The sequence below is a fragment of the Brienomyrus brachyistius genome, chromosome 1 (genome assembly GCF_023856365.1).
Source record: "Brienomyrus brachyistius isolate T26 chromosome 1, BBRACH_0.4, whole genome shotgun sequence".
Taxonomy (NCBI): Eukaryota; Metazoa; Chordata; class Actinopteri; order Osteoglossiformes; family Mormyridae; genus Brienomyrus; species Brienomyrus brachyistius.
In genome coordinates, this window is record NC_064533.1 from 40231700 (window position 1) to 40244240 (window position 12541).

The following is a 12541-nucleotide window of genomic DNA, read 5'->3' on the forward strand; positions in this document are numbered from 1 at the left end:
CCAACAGGCACCGCAAAGGATGGCAAATTCATCCTTACTTTTGGAAAGTCTCAAAGTTCTTGGTGTTATGTGTTCTCTTTATTGTTTTGTGTTTGGGTCTGGATTGCAAAGCAATTTCATGAATGGGAACGACAGAGAATAACATTACGATAATGTCACTGAATGTTAATGGTCTGAATAACCCTGTTAAATGTCGGAAAATAATGGCTAAATTAAAAAAGGATAAATTACAAGTTATATATTTACAGGAGACGCATCTGTCTGGGCAGGAAAGTAAGAAGCTCAGGAGGTTTGGCTATAACAATATACACTCACCGGCCACTTTATTAGGTACACCTTGCTAGTACCGGGTTGGACCCCCTTTTGCCTTCAGAACTGCCTTAATCCTTCGTGGCATAGATTCAACAAGGTACTGGAAACATTCCTCAGAGATATTGGTCCATATTGACATGATAGAATCACGCAGTTGCTGCAGATTTGTCGGCTGCACATCCATGATGCGAATCTCGCGTTCCACCACATCCCAAAGGTGCTCTATTGGATTGAGATCTGGTGACTGTGGAGGCCATTTGAGTACAGTGAACTCATTGTCATGTTCAAGAAACCAGTCTGAGATGATTCGAGCTTTATGACATGGTGCATTATCCTGCTGGAAGTAGCCGTCATAAGATGGGTACACTATGGTCATGAAGGGATGGACATGGTCAGCAACAATACTCAGGTAGGCTGTGGTGTTGCAGCGATGATCAATTAGTACTAAGGGGCCCAAAGTGTGCCAAGAAAATGTCCCCCACACCATTACACCACCACCACCAGCCTGAACCGTTGATACAAGGCAGGATGGATCCATGCTTTCATGTTGTTGACCAAATTCTGACCCTACCATCTGAATGTTGCAGAAGAAATCGAGACTCATCAGACCAGGCAACATTTTTCCAATCTTCTATTGTCCAATTTCGGTGAGCCTGTGAGAATTGTAGCCTCAGTTTCCTGCTCTTTGCTGACTGGAGTGGCACCCAGTGTGGTCTTCTGCTGCTGTAGCCCATCTGCCTCAAGGTTCGATGTGTTGTGCGTTCGGAGATGCTCTTCTGCATACCTTGGTTGTAACGAGTGGTTATTTGAGTTACTGTTGCCTTTCTATCAGCTTGAACCACTCTGGCCATTCTCCTCTGACCTCTGGCATCAACAAGGCAATTTCGCCCACAGAACTTCTGCTCACTAGATGTTTTCTCTTTTTCGGACCATTCTCTGTATTGTTGACATGTAGAGAGAACTTCATCCCTCCCAAAGAGATTGCTCGGCCCCAAATGATAGCTGTGCTAGGATTGATTATTTTTTTGTGAATAAAAAGGACATATACCGAATAAAGGAATGTGAGATAGAAGAAGCGTATCAGATCGGATCACTGTGTCTATCTAAAAGTAAAATTAAAACCACAGGAGAAAAAAATAATCTGGAGGTTGAATGCTGGGATTTTAAATAATGTCAATTGTCAAAAACAAAAAAAGAAGAAATTAAAATTTATCAAACCGAAAATGATGATGGAGAGTTTAATCCTGTCATTTTGTGGGATGCTCTTAAAGCAGTTATGAGGGGAAAGCTTTTAGTTAAGACAGCAGCTATTAAAAAAGCTAGAGAGGAAGCATATACTGTAAGCAGGAAAAGGAGAAACTGTCCGAAACTGAACAGCAGCATAAGAGCACAGGTGTCCCTTTGTTAATTCCTAAAATAAAAATAAAAATTGGAACAATATTGATAAAATGTTAATTAGTGAAATTGAAAAGGAGACAAGATTTTTGAAACAATCCTATTTTGAAGTAGTGTCTAGAGCAACCAGATTGTTGGCAAAAAAAAAACTAAAAAAACAACAGGCTGATAGGACAATTCATAAAATAAGAGATATAATTACAAACCAGATGATTTATGAACCTAAATAGATTGAAACTAACTTTATGAACTATTATGAGAATTTGTATATTCAGCTTGTATATGAGAGCATGTCTAGAAAAATTGGATTTACCAGTGATTGGGAAGAACCAAAATGATCTCCTGACCTCACCCATTACAAAAGTTGAAATAAAAAAGGTAGAGAGTAGACTGAAAACAAGTGAATCTCCTGGCAGTGATGGTCTACCATCTGAATGGTACAAAACATTCAGTGAACAACTTATACCAATGCTTGAGTCATTGTTTAATTATACACTCGAATATGGTGAACTCCCACCATCCTGGAAGGAAGCAGTAATATCAGTGATTCCAAAGTGGAATGACAGCAAGATGTGCTCGGGTTATAGACCCATATCAATACTTAATGTAGATTATAAACTGTATACCTCGATTATAGCAAAACGATACGAACATTTTATGAGTGACATCATAGATGAAGACCAGACAGGTTTTATTAAGGGACAGCAAACTCAAGATAATATTAGGAGGACCTTGCATATTATTGACCATATCAGACGCAACAAAATCAGTGCAGCCTTAATAAGCCTTGATGCTGAAAAGGCATTTTATAGTGTTAATAGGGCTTTCTATATCAGGTACTTGAGAAGTTTGGACTGAATGAGAAGGCCATTCGAAGGACACTTCATCAAGGCTCAACCGCGAGGATTAAAATAAATGGCAATGTGAATGAGAGTACACAACTAAAACGGTCAACCAGACAGGGCTGTTGCTTTTCACCTACATTGTTTGCAGTTTTTATAGAACCTCTGACACAACTGATTAGGCAGAATGCGGATCTTAAAGGGATAACAGCTGGGGATGAAAAACATGTTATTGGGATTTTCGATGATGATGTAATTTGCTATTTAGAAGATCCTGGCACAAGCCTTCCCATATTACTTACTTAACTCGAGATGTTTGGTACCTATTCTGGATACAGGTTAAATTTGGCTAAAACACAGATTCTAACATTTAATTACGTCCCTTCCAAAAGTATACGGCAAGAATATAGATTGAATAGGAGTGCAACTAAAACTAAATATCTTGGGGTCACCTTAACAAGACGTTTAGATGAACTATATGAAGCCGATTATATCAAAATGGATAAAGAAATTAGGAGCGATCTTGAGAGGTGTGATGTCCTTTCATTGGACTTTAGTTCACGAATAGAAGTGATAAAGATGTGTATTCTTCCGCAGCTTCTTTATTTATTTCAGTCATTGCCCATCGAGATACCTGAGAAACAATTTAGATCCTGGGATAAAAGGGTGTCAAGGTTTATATAGATTGGTCAAAGGCCAAGGGTCAATTATGTAACTCTACAACTTGGGAAATATGCAGGAGGTATGGCATTGCCGGACTTTAAGGAATATTTCCATGCGGCACAAATTAGAACTGAAAATTGCTGGTGTGCTAAGGATTCTGAGGCGAAATGGAAATATTTAGTGCAATATGCACAAGGCAGGGAAATTCAGAGTTTCATTGGAGATGGAGATGAGGCAAAAGACTGGCTTATGAAAATGGATACTGTCACGCAGTTTACACTTAATTTGTGGTTTAATATAGTGCAGAAATATAAACTTGAGGCAGAACTTGGACTACTTCGATGGGTAGCTTATGACAAGCACTTTATTCCAAATACACTGGATCAGAGATTTAAACAATGGATCATACGTGGAATAACAGCATTATATACAGTGATAAAAGATGGGAATTTTCTGACCTTTCAGGAGATGAAACAGAAATATGTCTTGGGCAACCAGGATCACTTTAGATATTTGCAGCTAAGGGATTTTTATGAGAGGGAGGTGAAACCAAGAGTAAATTTGGACAGAAATGGCATAATTAGGATTATTTTAGGGAGCTACAACTCTAAGAAATACAGAACAATATCTGCTTTATATCAGCAACTACTGGAAAGGAAAGGCAATACAACATTATATGTAAAACAGAAATGGGAAGACTAATTTCTGAGGACGAGCGGTTATGTATTTGGAGATCCCAACATTGTAATTCATCCTGGTGTATTTGGCGAGAATTTTGTTGGAAACAATTTTTTATCACCCCCAAATTTAGGAGTAAAATTCTACAGGTAGCCATGTTGGAGACAATGTGGAGCAATCAATGTAAACGATTCTCATGTTTTTTGGTTCTGTCCTGCTATTATACAGTTCTGGGAGAATTTCCATTCAACTATTATTAAAGTATTGGGTTATGATATACCTAGATCGTATATGGTGATGTATTTAGGCAGTATGACAGGGAATATTGTGTTAAGAGATGATAGATATTTGTTAAAAATACTTTTAGCAGCCAGTAAAAAGGCTATTACAAAGAGATAGTATAAGCCAGACCCACCAATGCAAGATGAATGGTTAGAAATAGTGAATGGAATATATACCATGGAGCAATTAACTCGCAAAATAACAATTCAAGAGGACAGAGGTCTGGAGAAATGGAAAAAATGGACTGTGTTTATGTTCTCGGCGACAAGGTGAGGACTGAAATACTGATATATCACAGTATAAATATGTGGTAGCTATCAATCCAGACTGTTCACAGGTTGGGGTTTGGTTTTTCCTTTTTTCTTTCTTTTTATTCTCTCTTCTGTATTTGCATTTTGTGATCTTTTTTTTTGTAATTGAAAAAAGCAATAATAAGTTAAAAATCACCTCAAATGATAATTCTGTCATAATTGGCATGAATAATTGACATTAATTCAGAGAAATCTGAGAAAAAAGAAATGTATCATTTGGGTGGTCTGTAAATCGTTAAACATAGTATAGGAGGACTGCTAAAAATAAAAGAAATGTAATCAGTAAATTTAAAGTCTTTAAAATTGAGTGGGGCTGAGAAGATGGTTGCTGTACCCCCTCCTTTTATTTCTTTCCTAGTGGAGTACAAGAACTTGTATGTTGGTGATGAGGCTTCCAGAAGGATAGCTGGTGTGTTCTTGGAAATATCACGCGGGTTGTAAGTGGACAATATCGTGGTGCAATCTGAACAGCATGCTGCATGTTAGCTGCTAACATTTGGCTATCCAACCAGTTTGGCTAAATGCCGTCAGTCCGAAAGAGGGAGGTATGATTCCAGAAGAGATTGAAATTGTCAATAAAACCTATATTATGAGCTCTGCAGGTGGACTGGAGCCAGGTGTTGAAGCTGAGGATCCTGCTGAAACGCTCTGCAACACAGGTTAATGTTCGGATGGGACCGCTGATAAAAATTGACTTCCCTACTTTTTAAACAGTGTTGTATTAATAAAGCAGATGTTCCTAATTATAGAATGTCCCACTGTTAATGTGGTTGGGGCGAAAATGGGATGAGGTGCTGAAGGTTGTGGTTTTTCCAAGTAGTGTAAAGAGGTAGTGGCATCAGTCACAGGAGGGGGATTACCTATCGGCTCAATGTGAGACAAACCACTGGAGCATAGCCTTTCTCAGGATCCTCAGGATCAGGATCTCTCAGAATGCCAGGAAACGAGCTCTTTGGTTAGGATGAGGGCCTTTTACCTGGCTTCACTGTATAGTGGTCAGTCACTCGTGCACTGACCATCAGTGGAGGGAAAGTTGTTGTGTAAGCTGCGGCAGCTTTTAGGTCCTGGTCCGAGTATAATGGAACCGTTGGGGCATCAGCTGATTTGAGCAGATTGTCATCAGCCAAGGGAGAAAGAGGAGATGTAATCAGCGGTCATTCCCCCAATTCTTCCAGAATGAAGAATCTGTTTCCCAGTTCGATCCTGTGAGATTGAGTTTGGGAATGAGGGTGGTGGTCTGAATTTCTGGCACTTCACTATCCTCCGCGGGCTTGCATCCATGCCTCTGGCAGACACGGTGTGGAACCGCTCACCAGCTTAGGTCATGCCCCCAGTATGGACCACGGATCCGCCTTCTGACTGGAAGTAGTGACTGGCTATTGACAAGCAGTGTCCAGGGCAGCAATGGAAGTGTTAGCAGTAGCAGTAGCCACATCATCATGGAGTTGATAATGACCGTATCCTCTCTAATATGATGCAGGAGACTTATTCTACTTTCCATTACGGATAAGCTTCTGCAGCGAACCGGGGATCCAGTCGGGGAACATAGCGGAGGCATGAGTCTTCTGAGTGTAGGTATGCTAGCTTATTGGCTGAAAATATCCAATCTAGTCCAACAAACTGCACCGTCTTAAATGTCTTAAATTAGAAATGAGGTAATGAGGTAGATTTTGTTGACTATTATCACGTAACCACACCGGTAGTTCTGACAGCCAAACTGTCATGCCGTACGCGGGACACAGACTGGAGATAGAGGAGCGGGAATCAGGAAATCGGGGAACGCGGGGTTTAATATAAAGGGCAGGAAAGAAAACCCGCAGTGACATTGCAATGACCGGACTGGGGAAACAAACTGAAATGCGGACTAAATACATTGAACTAATGACAGCAACAGGAAATAGCTGGTGAACATGGGGAATCCACACGGGGTAGATGAAGGGGCGTGGCACACAGGAGGATCGGACAAGCGGGGTATGACACAAATAACAGTTATATATAAATGTGCACTAATTTCACTCAACATTCCAAATACATTTAGCATGAGTGACTTCTTACTAATACATTTTCAGCATAAGTTTCCCTGGATTTCAAAACACAAGTGCCTGTCTGTTCTGTCTCTATGGTAACATAACCCTTATGAACATGGGACTTCAGGAAACCTGTCACCTGGTGACAAGCTTGTTCAGGAGAAGTAAAGAGTTATTTCTGCAGCACTTAGAAGCAGATTTATTAAGTTTTGGAGTGCCAAATAAAATAAATACAACACATATGTTAGTGATGAAAAGGGCTTGTCCTGCACATTTGTAAAATAGGGCACACATGCATGCAGTTTTAAAGGTGATGTAGCAGCCTATGAATATAAAATTGAATCCTTTATGAAAAAAGAATGCTCTTATATATTACTATATATGAAAAATTCTGAATTATGAAGTATGTGCATGTAAAATTCTGAATATTTCCAATTTAATTAAATTTTTCCAAAATTGATGAATATGGCACCACTACACATCTGCAAGAATACAACATTGGCACTGAATGTGCTTGTCACAGGTTAACAAGAACACCACTTGAAACAGATGTAGGTTTTTGGGATGAAACATTGGTTCTCAACTCCAGTCTGGGAGAGCTGCTGTTATTGGCTGATTGAGATGGCATCTCAAAAACCTGTACAAACACCAGCCCTCCATGGAACAGGTTCCCTACCCCCTTAAACAATAACGAAGGAAGCTGCTCTGTTTACATTCAGCATCATAAAACTTTGTTAATGTTAATGGAAAAACAAGTTGAAAATGTTAAAATTATATAAATGTTAAGCTTTATATCAATTCCTTATGTTATTTTCTTGAATATGTTTCATACTGGCTGCCAGGAAATTTATGCCTTCCTATACATTAACATATATAGCAAATCACCTGACTCTCAAAATATGCTAACAGCAGTGTTTGTACCTCCAAAAGGGCCCAGTGATCAAAATATTTTAGCATTTTTAACCCACAAAACAAACTAAATTGTGCATTGCAAAAACTACTACCACTAGATAATGTCACAGATTAGGGACAAAGAGTGGAAGAGGAGGGTAATAATTACAAGTTGACGCTGATTATATTGGCATAACCACACACCTCGTCATGGTTTACCCCTTGCGTACTGCATGTTTTAGCAATATATGACATTATCGATGATTGATAATAAATAATTTTTTTCATCACTTTCTCTCCAATATAATTTTTATATATTCAAAAAGGAGAACATTTTAATAGTCACTTGCTATTGTCCTCATGTTTTGTTAAAATGCACTAAGGCAATCATTTAATATTCTTGACAGAACATGTCAAACAAAAACCTAGGAGGCTCAACGGCATGCAATTAGTCAGAAGATGACAAGAACTGTTGTGACAGGGGAACCCAAGAGAGATGTACTGAGCTTGCCCAGGGGTCATTGGAGCACACCTTACAATGTTACATAAGCTCTCTTGCAGCTTATGTGCTTTGGATCACCATGCACATAAATATGTTAGGCAAGACCTCCTTTGTGAAGGTATCATGTTTTCTTTTACATCATCAGAAATTATATCTTGTTTAATGCTGGCGAACTATTTCATTATTGTATATGCAAACATCTTCAAGGGATCCACATTGCCCTTATAAATATACAGAACCCCCCCTGAGATATTCGAATAAACAAATAAACAGGTGTTTGTTTCCCTGGGGCTGGCTGTGTCATTTCTTTCAAAGCTTGCGTGTGTCCTAGAGAAATCACATTATCTTTTATATGTAAACAGCTTTCAATTGTAAACTTGAAGGATGGTATCCCTAATGTTTACGACAAATTAATCCACTGCCAATATTTCAGTAACAGTAAGCTGCTAGTGGGTCAGCATTCATTCCATGACTGTGACCTACGTCATATCATTCCTGTCTGAAAGAGCATTATTTACAAGTATTTGTGTGTTTGTGTGCCCCTCAAAAAGTGATTAAAAAAACTGTTATTTTGACATTGTGGGGTATTTTCAGGTCCACATAAGGATCTATGGATGCAATAAAATAAAAGCCAAAATGTTGAATTTTGTTTGGTTACTCATGGTTAAGGTGAGCTGGGTAGGGGTTAAAGTTGTCATGTTGGGATTAGAGTTTTCCCCATAGAAATGAATGGAGAGTCCCTCCAATATTTAATTGCAAACCTCTGTCTGTGCAGGTGGGTGTGTTTATGTGTGTGGATGTGAATAGCTATAATTTCATGATATATTCTATATATTATAAATAATGAAAATGATCATAATATCCAGATAATATTTCTGTAATTTTACAACTTGCAATTTAAGGGCTGTGTTTCTCCTTTATTGTAGGATTAAATTAATATTAATACAGTAAAATCCACTTATAATGGACTTCTAGGGACCAGGCAAAACAGTCCATTATATCCAAAGTCCGTTATATCCAGAGTATGTATGCCCAAAACACAACTGCAGGACACCATTTACTCATGCCACACCCCAGCAGACAGATTTGTGGTATAGATTATTATATTGTGCATGGAGTAATCCAACTTTACCTGACCAGATGTGTGACTATTAATGATCATGATTACATATCTGCGCTGGATATCACCGGCACGCCACGCGCCTTGTAGGCAGAGCCTACATGTCCGTTATATACAATATTCCGTTATAAGTGAGTCCACTATAACAGGATTTTACTGTATATAAGTAAATGGTTTAATGTAAATATCAAGCTTCAAATATTGCAGCTGTCTTCCCAAACATTACTAAACTACTGAAGATAAATATAAACAAACTGTTCTATAAAAAAAATACTCTTTGCCTGAAACATCCCAGCTTCCCGTTGTCCAGGAACACACTAGAACCCCATTATGCTGCCTACAGGGTTAATTGACAAATAACGACCCTGGGGATTTTTTTTTCTTTTCCGAGACTTTCCAAGGGCTGAAATGGGCAGGCATCTCATGGGGTTGAGATGTGGGGGAATAATTTGATGTGTCTGCTCGAGGAGAGACCCAGCAGAGGGACGTCATTAGGAAGGGGACTGGCAAGGGCCTTTACAGGGAAACAGGTTGAAGGAACAGATTGCTTTTACTTTGCAAACTCTATTCCCGTGTCCCACTGGAGCTGCCAAAGGCCTATGTGTTTCAGTTGTATGGATGTTCTGTGGGAATTCAAGCTTATCAAGGAGTTTGTCATATATGTATTGATGATCTCTGTTCTACATATCTAATATCACCATATGATTACTAGTTGTCTTTTGGAGGCATTGACAGTTCAGTGCATCAGTCTACAGTTATATTAAATCCTATTGTTAGCTGTGCATATCCAGGTTAACATTTATGCTGTGTTTACTGAATTTGATATTGTTCTGTGCTTTGTTCCTGAGTGTTAACTGTGCATATCTGCACCAGTCCCAATTGGTACCTGTTATTTAATAGTTAATGCTCAGCATCAGTTTATTCTCTGCGCATTGTCATATCTGCTTCTGTTTTCTTGTTAGCAAAGATCCCTGGGTGTCTTATGATAGACAGGGAGCTAATTTGGTATTGCATTCAGGGTTATGATGTCTTTGGGGCTTTCCAGGGATGATCCAAGACATATAAAATATTGTCAGGAATGATGCAAACAGTCAGTAGAGTTATAATGATATTGGGATCATGCACCCTTTAAAACCTGGGCGTACATATTTTATCTTTAATATAAAAGATTTGGAAGTGTAATTTTGCATTACATCTGTTAGTATTGAAAATGATATATGAACAATTTAGGAATATATTCATTAATTAATGATGACGTGATGCCAATAAATGAATGGCAGATGTAATTGGAGGCTCTGCAGCCTCATATCTCCAGAGTCCCACCACCATCATCATATTTTCATGTCATCTGTGTCTACATGAGTTTCTTGTCACATCCCAAAAACATATGGTTAGCTGCACTGTAATCCCTAAATTGCCAGAGAGGGTGATTGTATATGCAAGTGTTTGCGATGCAATAGATTGGCATCCTGTCCAGCGTGTCCCCTGCCTCATGTTCTGCCATTCCTGGAATAGAATTCAGGATCACTGTAATCCTGTATGGAAGATAGTTTGTTGGGAAAATAAATATGAGCAAATCGTTTGGCCTGATGAGGTAATTTTGCATTTTAAAAATATCATTTGTATATGTCTAGCAGAAGGTGATTTGCTGGCATTACACTAAAGATTAAGCAGTCTTGTGGCATGTCTTCTATTTTTCAGCAACAATAAACAAGCTTAGCCTCCAAAGAAGTCTAAATAATGAGATAAAAATGCATTCTGGATTAAATCCACATATTTAAAATAGCATTCTGCTCCATAGGCAGATCAATAAACTCAAATAAAATTAACAGATATAACACAGTGAAAGAGAGAGGTAACTGGGAGAAGTGTGCATAACCCAGCCATTAAAAATAACCCACAGTAGTATAACAAACATTGCATTAAAGATGCAATTCATTAAACTGCAGGCTACAGGAGATGCGCTTGTCAGCACAACAATGCAATTCCCACTTTTAAACAAGATCAGCACGAAACAACATTTCCGGACAACAGACATAGAAATTCCAGCAGCCTCAAAAGTAACATTATAATTCACACTCTGCGTGGATAGATTGAAAAATATAAATAAATCTGGATCAGGCCAGTAAAACATCATAAATACTAGATGTTCAGCATCATGTCCTTATATATTGCAGATCCTGCCAATGCAGGCTCCTTCTGTTCACAATTCCATGAGTCTAACTTCCTCTTTAGTCATTAATCGGTGTGGAGTTATAATGGGCACCTACTGTAAGCACCTATAGAAGGCATAACTGGGCCGCTCCTGCTGAAAACATGCAATATGCAGGGGTCTGATTGACCCGTGAGCTCAGTTATGCTCTACACAGCTGAGATGAATCATTGAGTGTAAAAACTTTCTCCAACACCAGAACAGTTGCAATATTAGTAAGTGCTAGTAGATAGATAATCAAAAATTCTTATTAGTCGGCAGTTAGCTTGGGAAAAATCAAGGTCGGTATTTAAAAATAATGCTTCTGAACTACTAACCCATTAAGCATTTAATGTAATTGACCCAGTAAATGGAAGCAGGTGACCCAGTGATGGGAGAAGGAATTGGTTTTTTTTTTTATTGGGGAAAAGATTTTTCACTTGAGAGCTACAGTGGAGTGGCCTGAAATGGGGTTAACAGAAACAAATGAAATGTAGAAATAACCTGTTTCAATGACACTATGAATTAAAACAAAGCACTAAACAGGCCATTAGCATCAGGCATCAAGGAGCATATGTAAACTGAAACATGAGACTCACTCACCCTATGCCCACCTCTCACCCATCATACAGTGGCATTTATTAAAGGTGACTCGATGCACACATCAATCAAATGCATTTCAGTACATTTCATGCAGAAAATTTTAATAATTACTGCCAACACCAACTCATGACAATACTGAATGTTCTTGATAAGAAATCAATAGGAACAGTCAAGGGCACATTATATATCATATTATGTATTGGCATTACCATTAATAAGACCTGCATAGCTGCTGTAATAGCAGAGTTGGAAAATCGTTTTTTTTATTGAGGAAAAATCCATGCAAACAGTTTTACACATAAGAGAAAAATATATTGAAACATTTTTTAGTAAGAATACAAGATCTTTGGGAACAGGGATTGAACTTCCTTCTTTCAATGAGATCTACTAATGTCTTTCCATAAGTACTGTGTTTAGAAGTAGAATACTTCATATACAGTAGAAATATCATACAAAATTTAGTAGGCTTGCACTACATGAGCCTGAAATTTTCAACAGCGCTTAACATACACGCAGGAGCTTAACTTAATATTTCCTTAGGGGGACACAGCTTGAGGTAATTGGCTCTTACATCAATTCTCCCTTACACTATGAAATAATTAGATCCGCTTCAGTTGATGGTGATCCAAATTAAATGACCCAATATTAAACAAATTGTTTAAGCACATAGAACTAAACTTGTAGAGTTTAGTCAAAATGGATCTATTTCACATGTAATGCATAC